Source organism: Ostrea edulis, chromosome 7 (assembly GCF_947568905.1).
Source record: "Ostrea edulis chromosome 7, xbOstEdul1.1, whole genome shotgun sequence".
Taxonomy (NCBI): Eukaryota; Metazoa; Mollusca; class Bivalvia; order Ostreida; family Ostreidae; genus Ostrea; species Ostrea edulis.
The window spans coordinates 66,158,308-66,174,361 of record NC_079170.1 but is presented as its reverse complement, the minus strand read 5'-3'; the positions used below and the strand labels follow the sequence as shown (position 1 = coordinate 66,174,361).

Here is a 16,054-nt window from a genome sequence, read left to right as displayed (position 1 = left end):
CGTGATTTAACGCTACTCAGTAAACAACACGCTAGCGGTACTACATACAACACTCCACGGTTTGACGCTACTCAGTCAACTACACACTAACAATACTACACACAACACTCAATGATTTAAAGTAACTGTAAAAAAAAAACGCTAACGGTACTACACACAAAACTCAAGTAAACAAGACGCTAACGGTACTACACACAAGACTATGGTTTAACGTAACCGAAAACAAGAAGCTAACGGTACTACTCAACACTCCATGATTTAATGTCACCGTAAACAACACGCCATCGGTACTACACACAACACTCAATGTTTTAACATAACTGTAAACAACACGACATCGGTACTACACACAACACTCTATGTTTTAACATAACTGTAAACAACACGACATCGGTACTACACACAACACTCAATGTTTTAACATAACTGTAAACAACACGACATCGGTACTACACACAACACTCTATGTTTTAACATAACTGTAAACAACACGACATCGGTACTACACACAGCACTCAATGGTTTAACGTGATTGTTAAAAAAAACACGCTACCGGTACTATACACAACACTCAAGTAAACAAGACGCTAACGGTACTGCACACAACACTCCATGGTTTCTCTCACCTATAAACAACACGTATAGTCACGCTAACGCAACTACACACAACATGAGGTCGTTTAACGTAACTTTAAACACACAGGTAATCGCACTAAACTTGTCACGCATAGTCACGCTAACACACAAACACATTCCGATAAACGTATTTAAAATCCTTAAAACAGTCCTGCCAAAGATATCATGTCGTTGATCTAACAATAGCATAAAACAAAAACGCTGTCACGCTAACGGAACTACATACAACGCGATATGTGGCTATCAAAACAAAGTACGTAGGACACAACAGGTTAAAGTTGAACCTAACACAACACGCTTTAAACTAGACTCAAAGTCATATGACAAACCGACACGGACATGCGTTCTCAACACATTGTTCCACTGGCACAAAGTGTAAAGAATACATGCCATATTCGCGAATTCACAAATCACGTTGTTGGACCATCCCGCTAAACGACTCTGCTGAGAGCTAGCTGTCGTCCGTAAAAGCGTCATTGAACCAGCACAAAATTGTTTAATTGTTAAATAAAGCTCAGTGGGGATGACACAGAACACTTAATTAATGGCATATTTTATGTAATGCACAATTTGCTGTTGCGTACAACAATTTACACACCACACCATTGCGCAAATCAACAAAATACAACGTTGGGGACACAGCAATTACGGACGCCTGTTGAGGTCAGTACATAGAAAGAACTTTCTTGTATTGCGTTTAATCGCAAAAGATAGCGTTTCAACGCAAATAACTTTGCGTTTAAACGCAAATGTTTGCGATTAAACGCAATGATTACTTAGTCTAAACGCAAAAGATTGCGTTTAAACGCAATAATCATTGCGTGTATTCACTTTTGCGCTTTGCGATCAAACGCAATAAAATAAGGTTCTGTCTCAGCCTCAGCGGGCTTCCCTGCGTTATAAATGTCAAATTATGTCTTTTGTACAGATAGAATTCGAAATATTATGTCTTTTTCACCGACGTTATATAGTAATCAAATTCTAATATAGGTAGACATATTGTAATAGTTCGTTCAAAAATCAGGCGGACATATTGTGACACTAGCTTGAAAAAAATTGGGCGGACATATAGTGCAGACGGACATATAGTGACTCTTTGAAAACAAAATTGAGCGGACATATTGCGCAGGCGGACATATAAGGACAGTTTGGTCCAAAATTGGACGGACATATATAGCGAAAGCGGACATATTGTGCAGGCGGACATATAAAGAATCAACAGCATGTATATGCATACCTTGAATCTGCACATGCCTGCCTCATTAATTTTTTAAAGTTAGAAGTAATGAATACCATACACGTTATATAACTTTTCTACATATTCATATGAATATAAACCATTTTGGAACGTCTCCATAAGAGAAAAATATTCTCAAGAGGGACGTTAAACAATATACAATCAATCAATCAACAATAAAGCCTTTTGTTCTCATTCTGAAGGTTTTTAAATCTGCAATGTTAAAAAGAAATGTAAAATCCATTGTTTTTAGTATATGCATGTAATTGAATGATTTTTGTTAAGCTGGACACTGTGTCTATACATATTTTGCTTCATCTAAGAAAACAAAAACTCTGACTATGATGTTTATTTAATAGTATACATGTAATTACATAACTGTGATAGATGCACCACTTATATCATAATAAAGTATATGCACATGTTATGTGGTTATGTGCTTTAGACTGCAGATATACTTTATTATTATAATTTAATTCTATCACTTAAAGTGCCTCACTACACCCAGAAATAGTTTCTCAAATCAGTACGAATTGATTAAATTATATAATATATGATGATATACAATAAGAAAATGTGCCAAAAAGGCAAAAAATATACAAATTTTGATAAACACATGGTTTTCAATAAAAATATTTCAACACATCTGGGGGGTTTGAACTGTAGATTTGTGGTTCTCCGGCCCAATGCTTTTTTTCCTCTCTTTTATTTCCGGCCCAATGCTTTAACCACTGAGCTATGATGATAGACAAACAAATCGATCGATACAAATAATTTCACAAAACATTTAAATCGCCATCTTGTGACGTGGTATCATGCAGAGTATAAGCTTTAGTGTAGTGAGCTACCTTAAAATGTTTGTTGACCATAATACATCTATGTCAATGTGAACTATTTGAGTGTCAATAGGAATCCACGCTAGCAAATCACAACATTGGGGTGTCTTTCAGGTGTTGTTGTCCTTGAATCTGATGTCAATATTCATACTGTGTTTTGTGTGCAGTGAACCATCCCTTGCTTCACATTCTAAAATGGCAAATGTCGTTACATGTATTGATAAAATATACAACATGATTTACAAGTGCTCTGATTAGTGGTAAAAGTATTATATTTCATGCATACTTAGTTCGACATGGCTGTACTGCAGTGTTCAAAATGTGATGCAAGTAAAGTTTATAAAGAACATTGACAGTTCAATGTCACAATGAAGCCTAAGTAGTATTTATATTTCATTCATAAAATGGTACTATAAAGTTATGATAAACTTGGATACATCCATAAGATATGAATACATATATGTACAGCTAATGTACATGTATTAGGTACACATACACATATTGTTCAATCTATAATGTTGACTTTTCAAGAGGGAAATCCCATCTTTTGCACAGGCCTCTTTAATTGCCATTGTTCCAGCTGAAAATGGGCACTTAATCTAAATTAAGAATATCAGGGATTGTTGGCAATGGTCTGTTGCCTTAAGGAATGAGGATGCAGTAAATTCCTCCATAGTTGTTGTGACCTTTGGCTGTGCTGACTTTGGATGTTTTATCCAATTACCGGCGTATTTTACATCCATTTCATTTGCCTTCTTATATTTAAAATCCCGTGGGGATCCGGGTTAGAATAGGTCCTCAGTACCCCTTGCTTGTCGTAAGAGATTACTAAATGGGGCGGTCCTTCAGATGAGACCGCAAAAACCGAGGCCCCGTCAACTAATTCAGGTATTACACATTTATCATGTTTGTAAATATTGTTAATCGCTAAGAAACGCCACACTTGAGGCTCCATAAACCGAGGTCTCGTGTCACAGCAGGTGTGGCACGATAAAGATCCCTCCCTGTGCAATGGCCATAAGCGCCGAGCATAGGCCTAAATTTTGCAGGCCTTCACCGGCAGTGGTGACGTCTCCATATGAGTGAAATATTCTCGAAAGGGACTTAAAACAATATTCAATCAATCAATCTGAAATTTCCAATACATCTACATGTAAAAAATTGATCTTCACAGTTCGAACCCATTTATTACCTACTTTGGGTACATTATAATCATAATAAATATAGATTCAAACATGTGTTGACATTGGTTTTTTTCCTTTAAATTGTATACCTGCCTTTGAAAACTTGCTGCCATATGAAGATCGACACTTATACTGCACCATTATGGGTATATTGGGATCAGACATCCACACTGATGATGACTTCACAGTGCACAGCACCTTTATCCTCAGATTCAAGGTATATCTATAAAATAATTAAATGTTAAAAATCTTAACACATCTTTGATGTAACTGATAGAAATAGGCACATTTAATCGCTTTGTTTATTGAATATATAACTGTACATTGCAGGTACGAACATGTAGTATCGTTTTCCACCCCACCCACACCACCCTCCCCAGTATGTTCGTATAAACACAAAACATGTCTTATGCAAAAACCGTTTTTATTTTCAAGTATGCATATATTTCCAATTGGAATGATTTGAGAATATAAAAACGTATCATACATCTCTCTAGCTCATAGCTTACGTTTTTACTAACCTTTACTTTATCTGCAAGGCGTACCGTCATCGACGCTTGTACGCTGGCGGTTATTACACGTAATTCGTCAGACACGAACCGGAGAATCCCCGACGAATCCACTAATGCTTCAATTCTTATGTTTATCTCGTTAGAATCTTCACATAATCGATTGATAACGTTACATCGTTGTATATCACTTTCCACACAGTGCAATCTGAGAAGTTGGTGTACCCGGAAGTCAATAATATCGCTAAATCTCGGCAATTACATGACAAGACTTACATACCCCATTCCTGCAAAAGTAATATTTTGTGCAAATGCAGAGTGGTGTAAAACAGGAAAATACTTCACGTCTGAAAGCACACTGATGCCCAGGTTAGGTGATTGACAGCTAAGCCGGTATTAAGCATTCGCATGCTAATCTTTTATCTTTCTTATTTGCTTTTCCAAAGGTGCAATGCATTATATCACTTAGAAAATAAATGGTCGGGATTTTATTTAACTATTTATCACAACCACACACACTCACACATATCAGGTCTTTTTGCAAGTTTTGTATCAAGAGGAATGTGTTAAGAGTAATTTTTCATTACAATCTATAAAAGGTAAAGTTCAATCAAATTCCTGAATGTTCAGCAACATTACTTGAAAGATTAAAACACCTGCACAAAATTGACTCTGAAATCTCACTCTGCATTTTATTATTCTAAAATGTGACTCTCTAGTTGTGTCGCCTTATCAATGTTAAGAGTCAATTGACTCACACAATGGCCGTGGGAAATTTAGTCAGTCTTCCGATATATTTCCAATGCTACACTGAAGGAATAAATCAAATTGATGTAATTCTTCTCTAGATCACTATGTTTTTTTAAAAGATGTGTGGTCGTCAAGAAGATTCAATCTTATTACAATCAGATCTTTGATCCGCTCCATAATCTTTCTTCTCCCAAACCCACGCTATCTCAAGACATCACAGGAATTCACGAAATCTAGTCAACATTGATATTGAAACTGAATAATAATTTTTAACTACTTTTTGCAAATGTTCATATCTTTCAGATAATTGCTAACAAAATGCTCATGAACGATTCTTCTTATTTCTCAAACTTTTCATAATTTGAATAACTGTGCAGATATCAATGCGTATTTACTTTCGCACCTTCTGTCAGTGGTCTTCACTCGTAACAACTCGGCTACTTCCGTAACCTACAATGGCCAATATATTCATCCGCTACATTGCCCATGGTGTATTTCATATATATATATATAGAGAGAGAGAGAGAGAGAGAGAGAGAGAGAGAGAGAGAGATATGATGTCATCCATGGACTAAAATAATGTAAGATTTCTACATTCATATCAATTCCTTGTGCTTTGTATCAATATTGTCGTGTCATGTATTTTATTTCTTCTGTAAAAACAACTACTTTTTGGCGGAAACATTGGCAAGAAATCAACTGCGGTTGCGAAAAAAAAATGGCTGGTGAGGTTGGGTGATTGCTATTTGGCGTTCGAGCTACCATTCGACACCATAGAAAAAATAATCATACTGAAAAAGACTTACATATTTCTGCGATTTTAGCAGATCAATGAGAATTGATTTGAAATAAGTTGAGGGCATTTACGAGATTATTGGCGTACACACTTAGATTGATTCATTGATTGTATATTCCTTAAGGCCCTCTCGAAATTTTTCCCCACTCAAATGGAGACGTGCCCATTGCCAGTGAAGGGCCGCAAAATTTAGGTCTATGCTCTGTGCTTCCGGCTTTTGAGTAGGGAGGGGACTTAATCGTGCCACATCTGCTGTGACACCGGACCTCGGTTTATGGAGCCTTAAGTGTGGCGTTTTTCAGCGATTAACAATATTTACAAACATGATAAATGAGTAATACCTGAATTAGTTGATTTTCTTAATATTGGTCAATTGATGTTGCTATACTCAGCGCCCTGGTCTTCGAAACATTGGTAATCGTTCGGCTGTTTCTGTTTATCTAACTGCTTCCTGTACTCGTCACTCCTTGATCACGAGTTTTTTCTACCTTGACGTAAAGGGCCGAGCGATGTTCCGATTGATAAAATGAGTGATCAAAGAGTGGCGGAACAGATAAGACTTGAATTTACCGAGTGATCAAAGAGTGGCGGGACAGATAAGACTTGAATTTACCTGTGCATGTGATACGTGTCAGTCACATAGAATTCGGGGTTGTAATTTACGTTAATACAAAGCCAGTTTTGGAAGCAAAGTAAATATTTGTAGACGGATTTTCCGCTCCACTTTCTCGATAGTAGCATTACAAACATAAGCTTGAACTGAAGCCTGAACATAATGTAATGAGGGATAAACGCTCCCACTCCCCATATCCACCCACACACTTCCCCATTTAGGGTTTTGAAGCCACGGTTTCTAAATGTAGGCAAAAGAACATCTTTCAGGGCTGTTGTTTTTTGTGATGAAAATTCTCCTACGCGACACATTGATAACAAACACGTAACCGCCATTCGCAACCAGGCTGAGAGTGAATGAAGATATTAGATATAAAAGATAGACAGATTCTGTATGCTCTGACCCTGTGATCAGACCACCAGTGTATTTTATCAACAGTTTGAATCACATTAAAGATATTATTTTATCATCTATTTACCGACTTTATAAATACAGGTATGATCAATACTAGTTATCTGAATCCAATGTGTCTGAAATTTAGACTTTAAGATTTTCTATTTCTTACTTTATAGTAATAATCTAGAGGCAGCTCTGTCATGGCGTAATGCATAACAATGAAGGTTTCACCACTTAAACCTTAGTTGGATTTCTCGCAAAAAACCCTGAAACTTAGTCTGGGTTTTCTTTTATTCGAGAAGTCATTCCAGACTTAAGTCAAAGTTTTGAACGATTTTTTGTACCCTTGCCTTGCGATCAGACAATTGTGTTTTATTAGCAGTTTGAATCACATTTTAAAAGATGTGTTTTAATCATCAAGTTATTGACTTTATATATATGATCAATGTTAGCTATCTGAATGCATTGAGTCTGAAATTTTGATTTTAAGATATTCTATTTCTTACTTCATTTGGAGTTAGCCCTGTTAAGGGGTAATGCGTAGCAATGCGGTTTCTACTATTGAAACCTTACTTGGATTTCTCCCAAAGCAATATTGAACTTAAGTCTGAGTTTTCTTTTATTTGCGAAGTCAAACTGTGAGCAAAATTCCAGAGCTAAGTTCAAAGTTCAAATTTTGTCTATGGCTTATTTCGACAAATCCTTGCCTGGTTCTGTAAAGTTATACTCAGTTATATGTATAACAGGAAGTTGTGTATGAATCATTACTAAGTCACTGTAGCAAAGAAGGGGAGAAAAGGCTTTGGATAAATCTGGGATCGAACCCAGGAACCTATACTAGTGAGGTGAGTTATCCACTCAGGTAACCAGGTTAATATAAAAAATATGATAATGTTCCTACAATATGAAATTTAAACTTAACTTGCAAATCACACAAGAACCCTTCCTAAAATTTAAACCCATTTCGGAAATCATACAAGAATGTTTCATATCGAGAAGATGAAAAAATGATTTCAGAAAAAAATATCAGAAACGTAGCATACATATTACCTTAAACATTTATAGTTCGATATAGTACCGGGAACGATACTTAGTCTAATTTGAGCCTGCAAGGTGCAAAGTGACCACCCTAAAACAACTGGACAACCATGACCGGTATACACGATAATATATCTCTATCAAAAGTAGTGTTTTGTCTCAAGTAAAATGTATTATTATATATACAGATATTTGAACACGACTAGTGTTTTGTTTGATCATAAATGTATTGCATACATTGCATACAGATGTTTAAACACGAGTAATGTGTTGTCTCATGATAAATGTATTGCATAAAGATATCTGTTTTCTTAACATATCTTATTTATCAAGTCAAAAGGATTGGGAACAAGTTCTAACAACTTACAAGTCCTTCTCCTAAACAGATATTTCAACATGAGTACATTACAGACATATGTTTAAACACGACTAGTGGTTTTTTTTAATGATCAATGTATTACATAGATATTTGAACACGTGATTAATGTGTTACATACAGATGTTTCAGCATGATGAATTACCGTTGCTGTCCCCGGACATCTAATCATCAAAAAAGCGAATGAGATCTGATAAGTATGAGGATAAATCGCTGACCGAGATGACGTCATCAGCATGCATTGCCTGATAGCTCAGAATCAGACCCATGACTTTGCTTTCAGGACTGAGACAGATTCATTTTTCATATTTTATAAAACACTGCATGTGACTGTCCATGGAGTTCATCACCGAGCTATTTACTACGACACGTGACGTCTGCTTGTATATAAAACGTCGTCATATAATTACGTAAGCATAGCATTTCCTGTAGTCCTGAAACATTTCTTATACCTTTTTTCCTTGGCAGTGTATGTTGGCTCGATTTCTCCTTCATGTGTTTCCTAAATGTCATACGTTCTCTCTCCTACGTAGTGGAGTAACAGACCTCTCTTTCTATAACAATTCTCCTACGTAATGGAGTAACAGACCTCTCTTTCTATAATAATTTTCCTGGTTGTATTAGCATCCTATGTAGTCACAAGTTTCAAACAACTTTTCCAGTCGCCCTACCTAACGTCCTCATCTCGGTTCAGCGTTAATTTTGTCTTTTTATCTCATCGTCATCGCCAGGTGATAAATCTATGCCGCTATAAACGCCGGATGCCGTGAGGTCACACAAGCAAACACCTGAATGCCATGCCTCTTGTGCTTTAATTCCCCAAACATATCTTCCGGTAACAAAAAGATAGATAACAGAATCGGATAACTCCGGATTTCGATATTACAATTATCATACATGCATTTAAATGCCTAAGTATTGTTTTATAAATTAAAGTAGTTCTTTTATATTATCATGACTTAACGTGCGATTAACTGCGAGACAATGATGAAGTCATCTGTTTAAATTTACAAATTAGGGTTTTAGATTATTTTATTCTAATCATTAAGATGGTGTCCATTATGATATCAGGCAGAGGTCGGCACATGCTATCTCTCAGATTTTCGTGAAACTTTGTGCACAGGTTCCTACTGACCCCAATATGAAATTTGCCAAATAAAAAGTTTCTATCATGTTTAGTTTGGGTTCGACATGGAAAAACAACCTTGAGATAATTTTCGGTGCAAAAAAGGTCACGAAATATTGGGAAAAAGTGCTATGTTTGAACAGCTCTAAAATGTCATATAACTAAGAAATAGAGAAAAGCAATATTTTATCTGTTAGATATACACTATATGCAATAACTAAGAGGGTTTTTGTGTGTATATTCTTCCAATGAATGATTTATTAATTGTTAAAATTGCACATATTTCACACCAATATATATTACAAAATAATGATCAAAATTTAAGATCTCATAAAACCCAATACAATGTCTCAACAGATATAAATTATATATAACCAGAAACTTGAAGAGGTGTATTTCAAGTTACAAAAATAAAATCAGTGGGAAAAGCAAGGTTTGATGGTGAAAAGTTGAACTGAAATCTCTAAATTTTCAATAAGTGCAAAAAGGTAACCTACTTAAATGAAGATTGTTGAACTACATAAATAGAAATAAATATGAAGTAGATATAACCAATCAATGATTAAAAGATTAAAATTCATGAAAAATTAACAGAACCTATGAACATTCAGAAATAAATTTCATGTCCTTGTATATATTCTATGTAATAAAGGCCAAAAAAATGCCTATGTAAATCATTATATAAAATTTTACAAAGTTGATTTTTTGAGGTCATTTCTGATACAGGATTTGAGATAATAGTCAATTAATTAACACACATAATAATATGAAGTTAAAATTATCAGTAAATCAAATTTTAATCAATTGCCTAACATGAAGAATCTTAATTCATTCACTCACATTACAAACTTAACATTGGCAGATTCAGAGGGGGTGGGGGGGGGGGGGGTAGAACATACCCTCTGCCTTTCTCTGGGACATCTAGATAGTTATTTAGCATTAACCAGAAATTTCTTGACTCTCTTGTAAAGCATTTCCATTTGCATTCATGAAATTATATGTCAGATTCCATTTTCTGCCTACATCAGATTGGCAGGATTTGCTTTAATGCATGTTTACTCTAATGTTGAAATAGATATTGATCACTTCCAGATACCCGAAATGTTTGTTGAATTTTACCCAGTGACGGAAATTGTTCAAAAAGTATCTTCAACTCATGCATAAAAGGTTAACTAGCAATGAATAATAAACATATCTACTTTATCAATTCATCAGATATGACCTAATGCAGATCTTAGATAATTTTTCTTGAACCCCAATCCCCCTCCCTTTCAAGTCACTGGATCTGCCACTTTTTAACAAATGACAATAAACAAATCATGTGTTAATGCCTGATACTTAGAAGCATGCTTTGCAAAGAAAGAGCTAGTGCATATTTCTGACATTTGTTACAAACAAACTTTCCCCCTAGAAATTATGAAAAATGGCACTGACTTTATATTGATAAGTGTATATTAACGATTGATACATTTCATAGTATGGAATCTTATTTTGCCACCCCACCACTCTCTTCTAATTTATATCTAATGCCATAGCAGTGTTTCTTTTGAATATTGGTTCACAAGCAGGGATATAATTTGTCACTTCAAAAATTGAGATATGCTGCAACCATAGAGTTAAAGTAGTGGTCATCATTTGATTATCTTTGTCAGCTGCAAAGTGTTTCTGTGAAATAACTGTCAATAGATCTAGATTGAAGTGGAGCTATGAGTTCTGCAATTCCCCTTATAACTTCACAAATCTTTTGTCTGTAGTAATTCTGTGTTCTCTCCACAGCCTCTTTCTATCTTGGACTCAGCTGAGATCTAAATAACAAAAGTTGTGTGAATTAATGGAAATAAAATGATGAACATGTTTAAATAGCTCTGTGAGCAATGCACTAAGAAAGACAAGATCATATGTTTGATATAGTTGCAAGGTCAAAGGTCATGGTATACAATAAATTCTGGTCATTAGGCATTTCATGTGAAACAAACTAACCCATACCTTATCCCTCAAGATATAACAGATCTGGTAATAATGAATGTTTTTCAAAAGTAGGTCAACAAGGTCAAAGTCAGAAGTTCAAAAGTAAAGCTCTTTTCATTAGTGATCTATAATATGTGAAATCTATATCAAAGCCCAATTCAAAGTGGTTGAGAAACTATATACCAGTTTAAAGTTTTTGAAAATCATGCTATTTTAAAGACTAAGGTCAGGTACTAAATTAAAAGTCTGGTAATAAAGAATATACACATTATTTGTATATCATTATGTAAAATATCAATATAATAAAATATGGGTTAAACTTCAAAACAAAGGTCACAACATCAAACAGCATGGTATCAAATGAAAGTTATTGCCATAAGATATCTAAATACTAAACATAAAAGGCTAGCCAACCTTATATAGTTCAGGAGAATTGCCTACTGTAGGTTATATTTTCTTAAAAGTAGGTCAAACACAAAGGTAAAAATATTGATACCAAAAGAAATGTCTTATTACAAGGAATAAAAATATGAAATATGAGAGTCCTATTACTAACATGAGCAAGTTCCAGACAGACATGACATGACCCCCCCCCCCCCCGACTTTAGTCATGGGTGCATAGAAATTAATCAACACAACTTAGGAACATTTGCATTTTGAAAGGATTTAGTGTGGTCCTGCTAACCTTGAAAAGAATTGTTTTACTTTCCTGTATATTCCCATATCATACTTTGATCTCCTCCATACCCTAATTCTTTAGCCCCTGAATTGAACAAAATAAAATTTACACTACCTGAAGATCCTTGCATATGAATATGACTAATCATTGACATACTTTTCTTGAGAAGAGGATTGTTAAAGATGTTTCCTTATATTATCCCTTATAAAACTTTGACCCCCTATTATAGCCTCATCCTACACCCAGGTCATGAATTGAACTAACTCCAATCTAAGCAACCTGGGAATGATTGCATATCTGAATTACATTAAATGACCCCATCCTATTTTTGCCTTTTCTTGATTATCTCCCTTTAAAGGGGGCATGACCTTTCATTCAAACGAACATGAATTTCATTCACCAAATGGGTTTTTTAGTTTGTGCCAACTGCAAAGTTAGATTAAAATTGGGTCATTGGTTCTGGAGAAGATGAAAATGGGAAAAATTATTACCACAATGATGACAACAGAATCCAGACAAATTTTGATGAGAAAAGCCTTAAGCATTTCAAAACATCACCTTTGACCTATATATATACGAGCTAGTATTTGAAATTATCTAAACAAGAATTGTCTGAAGAGAGTTTAAAGCTTGTCGAGTGGGTTGAAATCTTTGATAACAGTCATGAATTAAAAATGCATGTATGTGCATGAGGAAATCATCTGTTGTGTGTGGCATGGTGGCATCACATAAAACTTCAATATGAAGGGTCAAGGTCGTAAGGTAAAAATGTTACTATCATATGACATAAGGAACACACATTTCTGTAATATCTAAACCCCATCTCTAACCATTCTTATGTTATTGTCAAAGTTAAAGTTTTTATATTCTACATGTATGTCTCTCAAGTTTGTTAAAACAAAAAGATTGTGACATCATAACTTTGGATGCCTTTGGTCAGGATTTGTCTCTAGCAATATACATGTCAAATGTGGAATTAAGCCCTTAAATCTGTAATAGTTCTAAACTTACATAATTTATGAATTATGACAATATGACAAAGTCAGATGTATCATGTTCTGAGTTTAAAATCTTTTAGTAGGGGTGATTTGACTATCATTATTTTCCAAATCTGTAATGAAATGGGTGTTTTATTCATTATAAAGCTTTGGTATATACATGTATGCCACATTAATACACTTTAGTATCTGTGTGCATGCATATCAATCATCTGATTTTGTGTCATGTTAAACCATCTGAATTTTATAATCCATTCAGTTTAAATTTAGAGAAAAAAACAAGTAAAATAACGATATCTAATAGTACTATAATTTTAAATTTGTACATAGTTACTACATCAACCTTTAAACCCCTACCCTACCCCCCTCCACACACACACACACACACACACACACACACACACACACACACAATGGTTCTTATAATTGCATAATTACATAAATAAATATATATCATTATTTTTTTAAATATTATTTATTCGATTTTTGTCACATACATACTACCCTCTCACACTGATTCAGTTATTAAATCTGGGAACCCAAAAAACAAACACATGTGAAATGTAACTAGTAACAAAAATCAGTAAAAAATAATCTGATAACAGATATAATCTTAATATATGTATTTTTTATGCATGCATGCTGATATGTACATAGCTTGCAGGACAATAAACATTTTTATAAACACTTATTGAAAGAAGTATAGCGCACTTGATATGCAATTTCGCCTACATAAATAGGAAAATGGTTTATTGATTAAAGAACGACTCATGTAAATGTCAGTAATCAGGGTTGGCAAAAAAGTGGTCAATATGAGTATTGACCGGGCCGGTGGTTAATACTGGTTAAAATCGGTCAATACTGGTTAATACTGGTTGATTGAAGACTATTTGGTCATTATAGTCTGTGTTATTTATTCTAAATGTTTAAGTGACCATTATGGTAAATACTGAAATTCATAACATGCACTATCAAATTGTAATATACTTATAAGTCATAGTATTAAATATATAATGTACAAATGATTCTGTTGAATTGGGGAAGATGTAAAAGTTTCAGTTAAAATTCCTTAGTTTAACAAGAACTCCACTGTACCTAGGTCCCAGCCTATGCTTATTAACACCTGTCAACTCTGTTTCCTGTGCTCAGGTAATGTCCAGCAACCTTTTATTCTTTCTTAATCTGTCCAGGTACATGTATTAAGAGGTCTGTCTCCAATCGTCAAGCTATGCTATAGAACTGTGACCCTCTGGTAGGTAATGAGGATATTTCGGTCAGTTTCAGCAAACCAAATATATTAAACTTATGAAATTACATTTGATTATCTAATGAAAAATGTTAATCAACAATTGATCCATATAACCAAAAGACTTAATTTATCTTTGCAAGAAATGTACAAAAATAGGAAAATGGACAGTTTAAATCACAATTGACCAGTATTGACCACTTGGGGAGTATTGACCGGGACAGTTAAAACCACTGGCTAAAACCGGGGGCGGTTTTAACCGCCCAACCCCGTCAGTAATGCTAAACTGTGGCAGTTATTTATCTTGGTTAACGAAACAAAAAACGTTGGCCTTATATTTGAATATAACACGCCAGTCTATTATTGGAAACCGGTGTTTTCCATTTAGATTTCTGAGTCGGTCATTTCGTCAGCAAATATATTTGCGCTATACCTCTTTTTACCACCTTCATCTTGATTTTGTGTGATTCTATTGTTTCTTAATTCAATGATTTGTGGATGAACATTGTGTTCTACGGATTTTAAAAATCCCTACTCTTACATTCAAAAAACAAAACCCAGATTGATTCAATGTTTTTTTTACTGTAGGGATTTATCACTTTACTCATTATTATTTTAAAAAGAACCATTTCATCAAATGAAATTTTTGCATTGACATATCATGAGAACTTGCATCAAAATTGTCTAGCAATCAAACACAGAGTTTTCAAAGAAAAATAACAGAGAAAATTCGACATTGATACTTACCACTTCCAACGGGAACAACCACCGACAACTTGAAATAGGAAAAAATATTTCCCTTGAAACATTGAAGTTTACTGCTCTGTCTGCTTTACACTTTCCTTTGTGTAGTAGATAACAACATTTGGTGGTGGTTGCCTCCAGTAAATCCCCAAAGAATAGCAATTACCTCGGCATACTAGTAAGCATCTGCACCGTGCACGATAGTTTAAACAGTTAAACTTTTAGGTCGACTTCGAAGTAGATGTACCCCGATCGGTACAGCAGGGGGTCAATCTCGGTTGAATATTACACACAGTTCCAACTTTAAAATATCTTGAATATCCACTTATGTCTTTTGAACAATTAAAAACTTCACGTTTCTATCACTTGTCAGCCATATCTGTTTACCCACGAAACTTTGATAAGGTCCGGGCTGAATATTTATTTTTCACAATCAAATGAAGAAAAAAAATTAATTCCACGTTTACACTTGATAAAAAAATCGAGATAAGTGAAAAATGTTCTAAATAAATACTGTTTTCTTCGAAAATTACAATTTATGTAAGTTTTGGATCATTTTACATTTTTTACGCCAAGGGAGGTAACTCAAATTACTGGCTTTTTTGGCTACTTCTGTCAATAATTGCTCAACAACAGCATTGTTTCACAGCAATTTTATTGTTTCATCTTAATTATTAAGGGATTTCCTTCAAATATTGTCTATACTTTCTGGACAAATTTTATTGTATTGGGTATTATTTAACTTTACAAAATGATAATTTTTTTTTCTTGGACAGACGGAAAGTCACAAAATGATTGGGGGAAAATACACAAGACAAAAAAATTACAAAATATATTAGGGGATTGCCTCCCCACATCCTCTTTTACAGTAGTGAACAGTAAAGATGACGAACAGTGATCAATCTTATAACTCCTATAAGCA

General features: G+C 34.5%; 1 protein-coding gene across 6 annotated transcripts in view; it reads right to left on the bottom strand.

The window, feature by feature from the left end:
- LOC130048432 (uncharacterized) overlaps positions 1-6,919 on the bottom strand; it is a 52,978-nt gene extending 46,059 nt beyond the window's left edge. For 2 of the 6 annotated variants that reach the window (XM_056145131.1, XM_056145133.1), the window contains exon 1: positions 6,290-6,423. The gene's annotated coding sequence lies outside the window, so the exon portion shown is untranslated. Of the gene's footprint in view, positions 1-2,207; positions 2,900-3,982; positions 4,117-4,414 lie in introns of those variants that run through there. The other 4 variants (XR_008797222.1, XR_008797221.1, XM_056145132.1 and 1 more) reach the window with 4 other exon arrangements.
- Positions 6,920-16,054: the final 9,135 nt, after the last annotated feature.